This window comes from Podarcis gaigeae (assembly GCF_964106915.1).
Source record: "Podarcis gaigeae genome assembly, chromosome: 2".
Lineage (NCBI taxonomy): Eukaryota > Metazoa > Chordata > Lepidosauria > Squamata > Lacertidae > Podarcis > Podarcis gaigeae.
Genome location: NC_139679.1, coordinates 87,360,714 through 87,377,792, shown reverse-complemented (window position 1 = coordinate 87,377,792; position 17,079 = coordinate 87,360,714). Strand labels below are relative to the sequence as shown.

The 17,079-nt window shown below is 41.1% G+C and overlaps 1 long non-coding RNA gene across 1 annotated transcript in view; it reads left to right on the top strand.

The window, feature by feature from the left end:
* The first annotated feature begins 16,568 nt into the window (after window positions 1-16,568).
* Window positions 16,569-17,079, top strand: part of LOC310836497 — a 273,260-nt gene continuing 272,749 nt past the window's right edge. The window contains exon 1 of the long non-coding RNA XR_014560094.1: window positions 16,569-16,815. This is a non-coding gene — a long non-coding RNA (uncharacterized lncRNA). The remainder of the gene's footprint in view (window positions 16,816-17,079) is intronic.

Genomic DNA, 17,079 nt, shown 5'->3' with positions numbered 1-17,079 from the left:
CACCAGATGGCGCCAAAGCTTTGAAGGCAGTGAAATGCTACTCGTGTGGATGTCTAGGCCATATGAAGAGGGAATGCAGATATCCCAGGGCCAAGACAGAGCAGCGCAGCGAAAGCTCATCGCGTGGAAAAGGCCGAGGCAAAGGCAAAGGTCCGGTGTCCAGGACAACTCAGCACAAGGCAATGGTCTCACGCTTCACTCCAAAAGTTGCAGAGGTCCAGAAGACGTCTAGATCTTTCTTCGTTGTTGATTCAGCGGCGACCCACCACATGTGCAACGATAAGCGACTGTTCGTGTCTTTTACACCGCAGGAAGGTGCGATTCACCAGGCGGATGACCACACAATCCCCAGTAAAGGCTACGGAACTGTTGTTCTTCACAGTTTGGACTTATCGATACAGGATGTGCTTTATGTGCCAGATGCCAAGCATAATCTGCTCAGCGTTGGACAGCTGAATGAGCGGAAAATTGACGTTTCCTTTAAGAACAAAAGGTGCATCATCACAAAGAAAAATGATTATGTATTGCATGCTGAATATGTTGATCGTTTGTATGTTTTGTATTTTGATGATGTTGTGCAGGATGACACTTGTTGCATTGCAGGTTCTAACAAAAGTTTGCATGCAGAATGTATTCACGATTTTCATCGAAAATTTGGTCATTTGCATTTTGAGGCAGTATCTAAAATGCCTGCCTTGGTTGAAGGTATGACTATTAAACCCTGCAGGTACCACATGAAGTGCAAGGCATGCGCAGCAAACAAGGTAAAAATGGCTGCGAAAGGTAAGGTGTCTAGTAGGCAAGCTACAGAACCATACCAGGTTGTTCATGCTGATTTGGTTGGACCACTAGCACCCTCTTTGGGTGGAAACAGGTACTTCATGGTTCTCATTGATGCATTTTCCAGGTATATTTATGTGTACAATCTCAAGCAGAAATCAGAGGCTTTTCCAAGGTTCAAGGAATTCTGTGCTTGGTTGGAAAATGTGCATGGTAAGAAGGTAAAGACTCTTTTCAGTGATCGCGGGGGAGAATTCACTTCTCAGCAGTTTGAAGCTTTTCTGACTGAGAAAGGAATTCAACACGATTTGTCTAGTCCTCGCTCGCCATGGCAGAATGGACTTGCGGAACGAGCAAATCAGACATTGCTTCAAGGGTTAAAAACCTTGCTGCATGATGCCAATCTTCCAGAGAGTTATTGGGCCGAAGCTCTCTCATGTTTTGTTTACAGTTATAATCGCAGGTTATCTTCAGCGATTGGTTGTACCCCCTATGAGAAGATGTTTGGCAAGAAGCCATACATCAAACACATGAAAATTTTTGGTTCTGACATGTGGGTTCACTCACCACAAAGCTCCAAGTTAGACAAGCGTGGATTGCATGGTATCTTTCTAGGTTATCAGAAAGGGTCTTACAGAATAATGATGACTGACTCTAAGGAAATTAAGCTCACAAGAAGTGTTGAGTACAATGCCAAGTGGGGGGAGAATGTGGGAATTTTCCAATGTTATCCTGATGACAGTGATGAAACTGAGGATAGTCAAAAGCAACCGCAACAACCCACACCCACTGATGAAGGTTCTGATTCTGAGTCTGAAACTGAATCGGGTGATTCAGAGGATTTCAAGAGTGCGAAAGCCTCTATGCGACCCTCTGAAAGCTCTGATCAAGAATTGGAGGAACCATTGTTCACAATAGGTCACTTTTCTCCTAAGAAGGAAGAGGAGAGTGTTGAAGACTTAAGGCTAATTCGCAGGTCACAGAGAGCAACAAAAGGCAGACCTCCAAAGAGATTTGCTGATGAGTTTGCTAAGATAGCAGTAACAGCTGTTAAAAGCTCCAAGAAGGTGTTTGAACCTTCAAGTTTCCAAGGAATCCAGGATTTGGATTCAAAGGAAGCTGAGCCATGGTTAAATGCCATGAAGGCTGAGCTTGATTCCTTGGAAAGGAACAAAACATGGGACCTTGTTCCAGTAGTTCCAGGAATGAAACTGCTTGGAAGCAAATGGGTCTTCAAAGCGAAGACTGATCAAAATGGCAAGATAGTCAGACACAAAGCCAGATTGGTAGCCAGAGGTTTTGCACAGGTACCAGGTGAAGACTATCACGAGACCTACTCACCCACCGTGAGGTATGAGAGCATTAGGCTTATGCTCAAGCTAGCTGCAGAAGAGAATCTACACATTAGTCACCATGATGTGAATACAGCTTTTCTGTACGGATCTCTAGATGAATCACTTTATATGCTTCCACCTGATGGCGTACAGGTAAAACAGGGATTTGTTTGTGCTCTGAAGAAGTCCCTTTATGGTCTCAAACAAAGTGCACGGTGTTGGCACACAAAACTCACTGAAGTATTGTTTTCTCTAGGTTTTAAGCAAGGGAAAGCTGATCCATGTGTATTTGTCAAAGAGGAGGGGCAAAAGAAACTGTATTGTTTGTTTTATGTTGATGATCTTTTATTCTTTTGGAAGGATGTCACAATGTACAATAATGCCCTAGCTCAATTGAAAGAGCACTTTGACATGAAAGATCTTGGTGAGGTAAACAACTACCTATCTCTGGAAATAGAGAGAGATCAAGATGGTAACATTCTAGTACACCAGTCACGTAAAATTGCAGATGTGTTAAGCAAACTAAACCTGATGGATGCTAACCCTGTAGACACACCGATGACAACAGGTTATCAGGTAGATGACACTGGAGAAGCAATTTCTGACACTACACTGTACAGAAGTGTGCTAGGCAAGCTAAACTTCATTGCCAGATGTTCAAGACCAGACATTGCTGTTAGCTGTAATTTGCTAAGCAGACAAGTCAACAATCCTACTGTTAAGGATTGGAAAGCTCTGAAACGCATAGCGCGGTATTTGAAAGGCACTATGCATTACAGACTGAGATTTAACAATCAGAAGTCTGGTGGTCTTGAGATATTTGCAGATGCAAGTTTTGGAAGTGACACTACAGACAGGAAAAGTACGTCTGGAGTTTGCTATAAGTACAATCAGGGTCTATTTGATTGGTCATGCAAGAAGCAAACAACAGTTAGCTTAAGTACTTGTGAAGCTGAACTGAATGCACTGTCTTATTCACTTAAGGATTGTGAATGGTTGTTACAATTGTGCAAAGACATAAAAATTCCTGTCAAATGTCCAATCCAGGTTTACCAGGACAACAAAGCATGTTTGGCTTTGCTGAATTCTGAAGGTTGTAAGCAAAGCACGAAGCACTTGCAATTGAAGTTGCAACATGCTAGGGAACGTATTCAAAAGGGACTCGTAACGGTGTCCTATATGCCAGGTAATGAAATTCCTGCTGATGTATTGTCCAAGATTGTATCAAGGGATCAACACTGTACCTATGTGCAGAAGTTGGGTTTGTACTGATATTGTACGAACACGCTGCCCAGTGATGTTCACAGAAAGGGGGAGGATGTTGGTTTCTGCTTCCTTCACTGAGCAGCGAAGTGCTTGTCACAAGACAATGTTTACATTCCACAGTCAAGTGCTGTTGGGTTTTCTCACGGGAAAGGAGACTGGATGTGACGTACACTGGTTTCCTGTTTTTCACTGTTTTTTGCAGTTCAGTGTGATTCTCTCCGTGCTTTAGAGGAGAGAGGATGCCTTTCTCTGCTCCGGCAGAGGGAAGATGTTTTTCTGTAAATTACCAGCTTTGAAGTGTAAATAAAGTAATATAGAGCATGTTGGCACGTACTTTTCATCATTCCGCTGTGCACTGGACACTGCTTATCTCCAACAAACTGTACAACAATAATAGAACCATAGAATTGTCCAACTGCCTGCAATGCAAGAATCTCAACTAAAGCATCTATGACAGATGGCCATCCAGCCTCTGCTTGAAAATCTCCAATGAAGGAGAGTCCACCACCTCCAGAGGGAACCCATTCCACTGCCAAACCATACTTACTGTTGGAAAGTTCTTCCAGATACTTAGTCAGAATCTCCTTTCTTGTAAGCTTGAATCCATGCATCTAAAGCATAAAATGTCTTATCATAATATTTGTAAATCTGCAGTGAAACTTCTAAACTTTTACTTTGCATATGGAAATGTCATTCTAGAGGGGCATTGTGTCTATGTATACATGTGCATACTTTTTAAAGTGCAATGGAGGAAGAAGACACACATTTGCCATGCTAGTTGCTCAGTTACATGACATCTGATGTCAACAACTAGCTCTCAGATAAGAGAAACCTAACTAAGTCAACATTAAAATATTTGCTCCGTTCTTTCATATGTTCATTCTTTCATATATGTTGGCCCTGTAAAAGAGAATTGGGAAATAATTCATAATGAATTGGGGGGGATGTTTAAAAGTACTTTTTTTTTGGGGGGGGATAAGTCAGACAGAAATTCCCAGGTGTCAAAAAAGGCTATTTATGTATACCACCACTGCAGCCCGTGTTTTGTTAGCCCAAAAATGGAAAACAAGTGAGGTCCCAACTAAAGAAGAATGGCAACTTAAACTGACAGAATATGTGCAGCTTGCAGACCTAACATAGAGAATAAGAGAACAAGAAGAACATATGTTTAAAGAAGATTGGAAAATGTTTATTGACTATATGGGGGGGGGGTTGTGTACACTTGAAAATGTTGGCAGCAGTAAGATAAATTCAACAGTGTAAACAAGCTTTGATGGATGTAATAATGGAATACTGAATGGTTTAGTTTATGTAAAATATGCAGGGATTTAGGCTGTGCAAAATGAACCATTGAAAGAGAAGAAGGGAAGTCATTAACATTTTAAGGTTGTTTAAATGAATATTCTAAAGTGTAAAACAGGAAATTTAATAAAAAATTATATACCATTTTTTTTTAAAAAAATGCATGGACAGAGGTTAGAGGAGGGGTGGAGGAGAAATTCATTTCAGTTTGCATTGGAAGGGGAACCTACCTATGTCACAGTCATCCTTCAAAATCCACACTTCTCCACATTTTGTAATGTAGTTCACCAGCCAAATAATGTGTATACAATGCATGTTCTAGGCTGGGGCAAAGTGCATGAATAATGGATATGGTAGTGAAAATAGCATTTAAAAATGCATTATTTACAAAATCTCTGTTTTACCTGCTTAGCCTTTTGTGTATTTTTATATTCTTTCATTGGCCTTAGGTTGTATTTTTGTTTTAATGGATATTGTTTTTTACATTGTACACAGTGTACACCACACATCAAAAAAAAATCTTTTTAAAAAAAGAATTCAAAAAATGATATTAGGGAAGATTGCTTTGTAAAAAAATACCTATATTAAGGGAAATTGCTTTTCATAAATGTGTGTAATAGAAGAAATTCACACTAAAATGCTGATGAATTTTCATGAGGACTAAAAAAAAAGTTAAATGGTGTGGAAATATGGAGAGTTATATTTCAGAGTGGAAAAATAAGGAAGTGTGTGTGTGTGTGTGTGTGTGTGTGCGCGCGCTTAAATACCAAAACTGAAAGATTCACTCATTCCTCTTGGAAGGCACAGTGCAGATGCAATGGTGGTGGTAGAGCTGTATGCTTTCTTCACTGCCATCACTGTTGCGAATAATCCTCTGTGACAAACTCTGATATGCATTCAGTTGGATTCATCGCAAGTTTCTTTCTTTGCATTGTTGCTCATAGAACATAGAAGGCTGTCTCAAACAGAGTCAGATCAGTGGCCCATCCTAGCCCAAGTAAATAAGACTTAAAGGGTGGGGGCAGATGGCTAGTCTCTCCAGAAATTTTAACATGACACACTGTATGGCCCCAAAGTCGACTATCTTTAAAAAAAAGGAGAGGGCCCTATCACTCGATGCATCCTTAAAAAATGGATCGTGAATTGTGGGATTTTAGAGTTGGAAGGGATCTTGGAGTCCAACACTTTGCTCAATGAGGAATCTATGATGCAAGATGCAACTACAACATCCATGACAGTGAAGGAGAGTCCACCATCTCCCCAAGCAGTTTGTCCCACTGTCAAACATCCCTTACTATTAGGAAGTTTCTCCTGTGTTTGAATGAAATCTGCTTGCTTGCAATTTTCACCCATCAGTTCTAGTCCTGCCCTCTGGAGCTACAGAAAACAAATCTAGAGACTTGATAGGATGGGTAAGTAGAGGACCTTTGGCAGACAAAATGATCTATCCCCATGCTTCTTCTCCTACTCTGTTTCTTGAATAGTCTTATACTTGAACAAAGCCATGAGATTTCTTTGTTGTATCACCTAAAAGGAAAGCAGGGCCCAACTTGGCGAAAACAGAATAAATGATGCAAGGAGGGAGATGCATATCAAGGTAGGAAAAAAAGTGGTAAGGGAACACCTATGAATTCAAATCTCTAGGGCATGATGAGCTGCACCCAAGGGTACTAAAGGAAATTGCAGGTGTAATCTCAGAGCCTCTATCTATAATCTTTGGGAATTCTTGGAGAACATGTGAGGTCTCTGCACACTGGAGGCAAGCAAATGTTATCCCCATCTCCAAAATGGGAAAGAAGAAGACACAGGTAACTACTGATCAATCAACTTGGCGACAATACCTGGAAAGGTCTAGAACAAATAATTAAGCAGTTGGTCTGTGAGCACTTCGAAAAGGATGCTGTGATTACTAAGACCTAGCATGGGTTTCTCAAAGCCCATGCCAGATGAATCTCACTTTTTGATAGTGCTACAAGCTTGGTGGATCAGAGGAATGCTATGAATGTAGTGTATCTTGATTTCAGTAAGGTTTTTGACAAAGTCCCCCATGATATTCTTGCAGAGAAGCTGGTAAAATGTAAGCTTGACAAAGTTACTGTTATGTGGATTTGTAGCTTGTTTTGCTCCCCCTCCATCTCTTTCATAAGATGTGAAGAATTATGTATAATTCATTAACACATTTTTTTTAAGTTTCACACTGGTGGAAAGGGGAGGGAGAGGTGGCAACATCTAAGGTGCTAAGTAATATTAATCACAGTTTCCTGTATGTTCAATTCTGCTACATGTAAGTTATTAGAAGCCAAGCTTATTTATGAATCAAACAATGTTTCTGGTGATGAAAGATGGATTTGAGATCCTGGAAATGAAGAATGGGCAGTGAGGATGGGGGTGAGTTTTTAGATTTTGGATGCAATTGTGGAACTTACTTACAAGCTCATAAATCCCATTGACACAGTGGTATTTATGAACTCAAAAGTATCAAGATTGCAACACTAGATTCTATATATTTTTGCTAAAATACACAAACAAAATAAAGCTGTAGAGTATGTCTTGCAAATATTGAGTCATAAAATGCCATCATCAATCAAATGCGGAAACATTTCTTATATTCTGGATGCATTTGCAGTACACAAGACGTGTTACATAGTCAATGTGGTCTCCTGGGTGGAATTTTATTCTTTGAGGTATGGATTCATATCCTTTCTCTGAGAAGCACCCACACTGGCTGGCCTTGAGCAACTGGTCAGCCATAGTTCAATGCGAGACTCTGACACATCATGCATTGAAAACTTTGTGAGAAGGGGGCTCTGACTCCCATCTCAGAAGATGCTCTGTGAGCATGGAGGCATTCCCTAATACTGAAGGGTTGGGACATTCTCTTCCTCACACCCAGCTCTCTGTGACTCCGAATTGCTAATTGATCATCTTTCGGGGTAACTTTGTTGCCACCATCTATAAAACATGAATAGGAAGTATCTCAGTGAACAAGATAAAAAATTGTAAAGAATTTTACGCTTTGTTTCCAAATTATAGGGGTCCTTACAAATGAGGCTTTATGAGCACCATGGATTAATATGAATTCATTTTATAAGTCGGTTACCTTGGAGAATTTATAGTGTGCCTCTATCCACACCTGAAGAACACATCTTCACATTAATTAAAATGAAAAGCCGTTAGCAAAGGACTGCAATATTAAAGGGGAGCTCGTACCTTTATGATCTTCATAACACAATGATTCTCGCAGTCCAGCAGTGTGAACCTTCCCAGACCAAGATAAAAACAGTTTGAGCCTCCAAAAATTAATTAAAAGTAATAAAAGTAATTGTCAGGGAAAGAGCTCACCATTGTCTTTCCCTCCCACCATTATTTAATATGTGAGAACACACATGGACTTCCTCTTGTCAGAAACTGGTTTGGTGAAAAACAGTGCTCCTGCCCCAAATAGGTACTAGGCAAAATCTTAAATGTTTCAGAACTGATTCCTACAGAAAACCCTGCTGCTCCCTTTGAGACTCTGGCTTCCCACTCTTTCCACCTAGTGTGCTGATTCACACACAGCAACACTTATGAACATCCTCCTCCTTAAACTGCATAAATCTGAAGCATGAATAAAATCTGTGAGAATTTGTTGCAAGGAACTACAGGCTAGCTGTATTAAACAAAGGACACATCTATTTAAAGCACTATGGTGTGGATTTAAACAGTTGTGGCTTCCCCCAAAGAATCCTGGGAGCTGAATCCAATGCCTTCTGGGGATTGTGTATATAGACTGAGAACCATGCCCAATTCCCACTTCATAGACAGATATGTGTACATTTTTGGTGAGATTTGGCGAATGCTCACAATGGCCATTAACTGCTCAACTTACATCACTTCACACACATACAAACACATTATATTATCAAAAACATGCACACTCATCTGTGCATAAAGCTGCATATGTTGTTTGTATATACTGCACTTGTTATTAATTAAAAATGCTGTTTTTTATGAAATAAAACAAAAAAGCCAGAGAGACATTGCTGAAAGCATTCCATGACTATTTTCACTCTTCTATTGTGCTGTATTTCCTCCCTTAGCTCTCTGGGAAACACTTGTGTTGCTAGCTCTGTATTTTACTTTGGTTTCTTCTCGGTGCGCTAAGCCAATCTGAGCGAGATTTCTTGTCAAAATAAAATGGTGCTGTAATTGTACCCTGATCCTAATACTTCCATGAAAATAAATTTCATTGATTTTCATGAAACGTCCAAGGTTTCTTAGCATCATTCATTTGTCATTCCAGCATGAGGCTAAGAAAGAAAGAAAAAGAGTAATGGGAAATGTGTGTTAAGGGGTGTTGAAAGGTGAGCTTTACACAGTGTGGCGAGTGGGGGAGTCATAGCAGAAATATGGAGTAAGGACCCCCATCTCCTAGTTTCCTTGTAGTTTTTGATGGCTTTAATAAGAACAATCTACCACACGTTTTGGAATTCGGGTGTGAGTAAAGGGAGATTACAGCTGACATTTTGAGGAGAGTTAGAAATGCTTAAACAACACAGGGCATTTTCTGGTCCTCCTCCTGCCTCTAGCTCATGTGGAGGGAGCAGATAACAGTGGCAAGAGGGTGTGCAGTCTACTCTGCCACAGAACGGTTTGCTTTCTGGGGGGTAGGGAGGAGGGGGAAGGGAGAGCGGCCATATGTGCTTCTGAGGCATCTCCGGCTGCTTTGAACCTTATCAACAGGGACTGTGCAATGTGGTTTCTCTTCTCTGTCTTTCTGTCTCTCTCTCTCCTTCAAACTCTTCAAGCAAAACCTTTACGTGCAAGGAATCTCAGAGCGACGACAGGCCAGGAGATAGTGGAGAGAGCCAGGGAACTCAGAGATAGGAGCAGCTTTGCTTTCATGAAAAGCTGGGGTGGAGAGAAGGCAGGGAGCCTGGCCTTGCTCCAACTTTCTTTCCTGAAAAGAAGGTCTGGGCTGTTGATCATTTAAGGCAGCCCTCTTTAGGGAAGCTTTTAATGTTTAACAGATTACTGTTTTAATACTTTGTTGGAAGCCGCCCAGGGTGGCTGGGGAAACCCAGCCAGATGGGTGGGGCATAAATAAATAAATTATTATTATTATTATTATTATTATTATTATTATTATTTATTTATTATTATTATTATTATGAAGGGCCACAGTATTTACCTGAACACTTTCTCTTTTTTGGAAAGGAGAAAGTTATAAGGAAGGATGTCAGAGAATTCTGACAGAAATGGAAACAGGAGCAGAAATTTTCGATGATTGCTTTTTTGTCCCACATCTGAGACAGAAATCAATCCAGTGAATATGGTTAGTATTTTCTGCTGCTGCTGTTGCTTTCAGTCAATATGTAATTGATTAAGGTCCCCCACATCAGCATTGTGGTCCCTTTCTATTGAAATGAATGGAGTGGAATAACGGAATGATAAGGTGCTTTATGTAGCCTATGTAATTAGTTACGTAAATCACATAAGTTATGCAATTTTGACACAGTGGACAGTGAGACAAATTACATAGTCTTTGCTGGCAAATGAATCGCAGTGGAATGGAAACAGTGCGGCAAGCAGTGTGAACACAGGGCAGAATGGAAAACAATGCTTCCTTACATCCCTTTGTAAAAGGGTGTGGTGTTATTTGCAGATGGGGTGTTCACAAGCTGCAAATGCCTCTGCATGTGACGTTGCCCTGTGAGGATGTTGAGTCGCCTGAGTATGCGCTGAGTGTGCCAAAAGCGGTGGTAGGGGGGCAGGCTTGTGACATATACACCCCTGCACATTTGCATCAAATTTTAAGCTCAAGGCTCTTGAGTCCAAGTTGGACTGCTCCCCCAACCCTCTTCACAAGCTCAAAAAAGGGAGGGGAGCGACCATCAGCGAATGGAAACATAGGAAGTTACCTTACACCAGATAAGACCATGGGTCAATCTAGCTCAATATTATCAGCAGTGACTGGCAGTGGCTTTCCAAGGTGTCAGGAATGGGTCTTTCCCTAGCTGAAGATGCCAAGGACTGAACATGGAACCTTTTCTATGCAAAGCATGTGCTGTGATAATGAGCTGCAGCTCTCTGTCTAGGGAGCTCTCCATGCTGCCTGCTTCTTGGCTGCTGAGGTGAAAGTGAAGACACCATAATGTCTAGTGCCTAGGCTAACAGGCCTGCCTGTTAGAGAACTGAGCTCTTTCCCATTTCTAGCCATCTCTTTCCTTGCAAACAAAGGTCAGGGGTGGGCTTTTGTGTTTTTCCTTTGCCTGAGAAGGGGCAAAATTCTTGCAGGTGGTGTGGGTTTCAAATGTTCTTTGCAAACTGTTTTGTCTTCTCACTGTTTTGTCATCACTCACAAAGAATGCTTCCAAACCCCCAAGTTGTTTTTTGAGGCAAACAGAAAAACACAGGTGGCAGCAGAATTTCTGAGGGGAGGGTGTTTATAGCCAATATAATATGGTATTTTATTTTATTTTATTTTATTTTATTTTATTTTTACCCCTCTCATCTGACTGGGTTGCCCAGCCATTCTGGGTGGCTCCCAACATATATAAAAACATAATAAAACATTAAACATTAAAATAACTTCCCTATAGAGGGCTGCCTTCAGATTTCTTCTAAAGGTTGTATAGATACATTTGATGTGAGAGTGTTCCACAGGGTGGGCACCACTACCGAGAAGGCCCTCTACCTGATTCCCTCTAACTTATCTTTTTGCTATTGGAGAGAATGACCAGTCCATGGTGACATGCTAAGAAGGGTCTCCCTGACAGATCTCAACTCCCAGGCATTCATTCCAGTATTTAAGCTGTAAGAAATTTAGGGCATTGTAAGTTATCAGCAAGACCTGCAATTCAGACAGGAAATGTATTGACAGTCAGTGCAGTCCCTTAAGGGCCAGCGTAGCATGCCTCTGCTTAGACAAGTTGCTGGGCATTGGTGGGGTATGATGGCGTGGTGGAGTTATCCCATGTTGCTCATGCTATGAGTGGAAGGTGGGTGCAGGCAAGTCACTATGCCAGCCTGGAGCTGGTGCAGTGTTCAAGTCCCAGTTGAGTCTGATGATGTTAAATGACAGCAGTGTGGCTGGCTCAGGGTCCAGTGAATCCCAGGCTAGCTCACCCCTCTCTCTCTCCCCACACCAGGAACACCTGATTTGGAGGCTTTCCGCAGCCTACTGTCGGCAGTACTTCTGCCCACATGTTTGGCTGGCAGAATGGGAAGTATTACACTTGTGGAGTGGCACTGACAGCACTCCACAGGTGGAGGACAGCAGGTCAGGGGGAGGGACACCTCTGACTGATCCAGCCCGACTCGAAGGGAGTTCGGATTCAGCCGTAATCCTCAGGAGTATGGGATCAAATCTCTACATTGTTTTTGCCATTTTCTTTCTTAGTTTTGCCATGCTTTGGTTTGTTTTTTAAGCATATCTGATAAACAAGTGTTGACTCTCAGAATTCTTACAAGAGTCTTCTGTCTGCCAAAGTGTTTAGTGTAAGGTTAAGGAAGGAATTTGTACAGCATATACAAAGATCTGATGCTTTAAATTTAGATGTTCTTTACTCTCTGGAGAAGAGACTGGGAATCAGCAAAGTTTATGTTGATCAACCTTTTCTTATTTATTCAGTTTCTTGGATTTTTCTACAAATCAATAGACATTCTGGCAGCAAAACTGAATGTTTCATTATTAAATGTTCATAGACAGCATCCTGATCAAGTAGGCTGGAAATAGCCATTAAATAACAACTTGAAACTAAAGAAACCTAAGTTCTTTCACTTGTTTTTACTCTCCCTGCCAACCCCAAAGCAGCTGTCACAACCACCAACCTTTCCCCGAACCCTGTAAAAGAAGTTCAATATTGATGTTCCTTGGGAGTCATAAGCTCAAAGTTCCTACTATTCCAAGACTGTGCTTTCAAAATACTGATCGATGGGTTCATAAATAACCATGGTGCACCAATGGGTGATGTGTCCGGTCATGCCTTAACACAATAACCTTACTCGGTTGATTTGGGAAAGAAATGGTCTGTATTGTTTCTTCTAAAACTAGACTCATCTAAAGGGGAGAGGAATCGAATAAGTATTTTTATTATTATTATTAGGAGCTATTTGCGAGTTTACAGTTTGTATTCATCCATATTTTGAATGCATGCCACCATGCATGCATGGATATATGGAGAAGCAATGTTTCCATGGAAGTGACTAGGCAATTGCTTAGGGAGGTGGGTAGCTGAGAGACAGAGTCTTTATTTATAGTTTATAAGAAGTACTCATACCCCACATATTACATCCAAATAGAGATGGATTGTTTTTGAAAGGTTTGGAAAAGGGCACGGAACCCGAAATGATCAAGGGGATGGAGCCATTGCCCTATGAAGAAAGGTTAGAACATTTGGGACTTTTTAGTTGAGGGGAAAAAATCAAGTAAGAGGGGACACGATGGACAAGCATAACATTCAGAATGGCATGGGGAAATTGGATCAAGAGACACCCAATGGGCTCATAGTTAAACTATGGAATTTGCCCCCACAAGAGGTAGTGATGGTCACCAACTTGGATGGCTTTAAAAGAGGATTAGACAAATTCATAGAGGATAAGGCTTTCAATAGCTACCAGCCATGACGGTTGTATTCTGCACCCATGGCTGGAGGCAGTATACCTCTGAAAACCAGCTGCTGGGGACTGCAGGTGGACCGAGTGCTGTTGCACTCAGGTTCTGCTGGCAGACTTCCCATGGGCCACTACTGGACTAGATGGGCCAGTGACCTGATCCAACAGGACTCTTCTTCTGTTCTTTCGGTTCATAAAATGATTTGCAACCAATGTCATAAAAAAACCAATAAAATAATTTTGCGCACTGCCCCAATCTCCAAGCTGCGCAAGATTCTAGGGGTTCCAGGCGCTTGCCCAGGGTTCACGGTTCCTTTTGGAATGAGGCAGAGTGGAGACTGTGGTGTCTTTAGGATATGTGGTTTATTTACATACACAAACACACACCTGAGCCTGTGATGGAGGGCTTCACATCATTAAGTAGTGCTTCTCCCATAGCCACAGTGACAGTACTGCACCTGCTACACAGTAATTTACTGCAATTTTATTTATTTATTGTTACATTTCTATCCCACCTTTTCCTCCAAGGAACTCGAGATATGGTGACAGGCCCAAGATCATCCAGGGAGCTTCATGGCTGAGCAGGTATTTGAACTCTGGTCTCCAAGGTCCTAGCCCTATATTCTAACCACTACACCACAATGGTTAAACCTATGTAAATTTTTGATTCTTCCATTTCTGTTTCTAGGGTGTTCCAGACAACATTGCGGTGTTTTAGCTTAAGACTAGTTATTAGTATAATAGTCTGGTTCTCATCCCAAAGTAGAATGATATATGCTGCTTGGGTAGCTATTTTAAAAAATGCATATATAAATCTTAGAACAAATATACATTCCTGTAAAGTAAAAAGTCCTTTGAAAATTAATATTATTCACAAGATGTTGGGAATCAGGACTTGATTAGGAACATCAGGATCAACCCACAACCACACCCTCATAAGAATATTCTTTCAGAAGAATATTCTTTCATTCTGCTCCAGGTCTCTTTTTTATCGTTCCAGCCACCAGCTTTGTTCACTAGACCCTTATCTGGGAATGGAGATATAATTATTCTGTGCATCCTTCCTGATGTCCTAATGTCTTTGAGGCTAAAGGCACTGCCCATCATACACACAGCAGATCTGTCAGAGTTAAATACCCTGTCCATTTTCCATTTTTCTTTCAAATACCAGAAGTGATTGCACCACATTATGGACTAATCATCTGTCAAATTTAATTTATTAAGTTGAATCTGTTATAATGCCATGTAAATGAAGAAGAAGAAAAATGTCACATCCAGACTTGGTAATTCTGGAAAGCATTTCACAGGCTGCTAATAAAAACAGCATTGGATCTTTAGCCAATATGTTAGCCTGAAACAAGGTTCTCCTCATAACTCCATGTGAAAATGAAAGCGAATAATCAGGGATGAGCAGATTTTTCCCATTCTGTTCCTCCAGCCATTCCTCCTGCATTCCAGTTTTAACTATATTTGTTGGAAGACACCCAGAGTGGCTGGGGCAACCCGGTCAGATGGGCAGGGTAGAAATTTAACAACAACAACAACTTTCTTGATTTAATTATACCAGTAAAATAGCATGCTGCAGCTGTCCATTCCTTCAGATCATTCCCACCCCCACCCCCTTTGTTTCTGGATGTGCATGGACACATGAATGAAACACTGCAAAACAAGCCAACTTGATAATGCATATTATGGATCTAAGATATTCTTGTGCCCAGTGGCAGAGCATCTGCTTTCCGCCAGCTGAGACCCTACCTGCCCGCAGACTGTCTCGCCAGAGTGGTGCATGCTCTGGTTATCTCCTGCTTGGACTTCTGCAATGCGCTTTACATGGGGCTACCTTTGAAGATGACCCAGAAACTACAACTAATCCAGAATGCGGCAGCTAGACTGGTGACTGGGAGTGGCCGCTGAGACCATATAACACTGGCCCTGAAAGACCTGCATTGGCTCCCAGTACATTTCCGAGCACAATTCAAAGTGTTGGTGCTGACCTTTAAAGCCCTAAACGGCCTTGGCCCAGTGTACCTGAAGGAGCATCTCCACCCCCATCATTCTGCCCAGACACTGAGGTCCAGCACTGAGGGCCTTCTGACGGTTCCCTCACTGCTAGAAGCAAAGCTACAGGGAACCAGGCAGAGGGCCTTCTCGGTAGTGCCACCCGCTCTGTGGAACGCCCTCCCATCAGATGTCAAGAAAGACATCTGAAGGCAGCCCTGTTTAGAGAAGTTTTTAATATCTGATGTTTTATCATGTTTTTTAAATTATTTTTATTAATTTTTCATTAATAATATTCCAGTTAATAACATATCAAATCATACCACAGCATAACACCAATAATAAAGCCAATTATACATTTCAAATTAAATAATTTAAAGAGGACTTGCCATATTTCTGGCCAGAGGGAGGAAATATTTTATTCTTGTTCCTGCATTTTTCTCTGTTGTTTATTCCCAATATCATTATGTTTTATCATGTTTTTAATATTCTGTTGGGAGCTGAGTGGCTGGGGAAACACAGTCAGATGGGCGGGGTATAAATAAATAAATAATAATAATAATAATAATAATAATAATAATAATAATATTACTATTATTATTATTATGATTGAGGTTCCAGGTTAAATCTCCAGCATCACTAGGAAGGGCTTGAAAAGACCCCTGCCAGTCAGTGTAGACAATACTAAGCATTAACAAAAAGAATCACTTTTGTTGTTGTATTGATTGGAAGTCCTCATTTAGTCCCTAGAACACAGGAAGTGGTATTAGACTGAGCCAGACCACTGATCAATCTGCCTCAGTATGGTCTCTGCACTGACTGGCAGCAGCGCTACGGCATTTCAGACAGGAATCTCTCCCAGCTCTACCGGGAGTTGCCAGGGATTGAACCTGTGACCTTTTGCATGCAAAGCAGAGCTCTGCCACTGAACCACAGTCCTTCGCCTACCAGCCTCAAATTCAACACAGCTCAAAAGACCCAGCCAATAATTAAATGCTGAAGTTCTGATCCTAAGTCTGTTCCTTCTCTTTAAGGAATTCATTTATTTTATTTTTGTTTTTACTTCACATGATTTGTATACTGCTTAATTGTTAACATCTTTAAGCAGTTTGCATAAAACAACCTGCTTGCATCTTGGATGTAACAACATCTATTTAATTATTTTAGATGTATGCATGCTGTATATTGCAGCATGGGGAAACAGAGATTTAACATAATGCATCTATGCTATAAAATGTGCTAAGCTTAAAGTGACCATTTTTATATACCCATAGTCATCCAACAAATATCAGAACTAACAGAAAGGGCGTACATATTTCCTGTAGATATTATAACATTAGGGATTCTGCTCCATATTTTAAACAGAGTAGTTCCAGGCCAGGATTTACACAAAACTTGGGAGCTCAGGAGCCTAGGTGTGTGGGTGGGGAGCAGCTGCAGTTTTCGCTTGGGCTTTTCTGTTTTAGAGTTTGTTCTCAATTAAACAATTTGATCACCATCCTGCATGTAAAGATTACATCTTACACCTCCAAGAAGCATGGTGAGTTGACAGTACGTACGTCATTAAGCCGCACTTGGTTGATCTTAAAGATCATGTGTCAGAGGGATCCTATTTGTACTTTTAGGCTGACATTTTAATAATCCTCTGTCTTGCGGATGTTTCTTTCCCTTGCCTTCAACACCTGGGGGAAAACCTGTTTGTTTGCTTTGCTCTCTCACTAATGTACAAACGGTTTGCTCATTTAACAACCAAGTGCACCAATTTCCTTCTATCAAATGTTGGAAGATATCAGTCTGTTTCCAA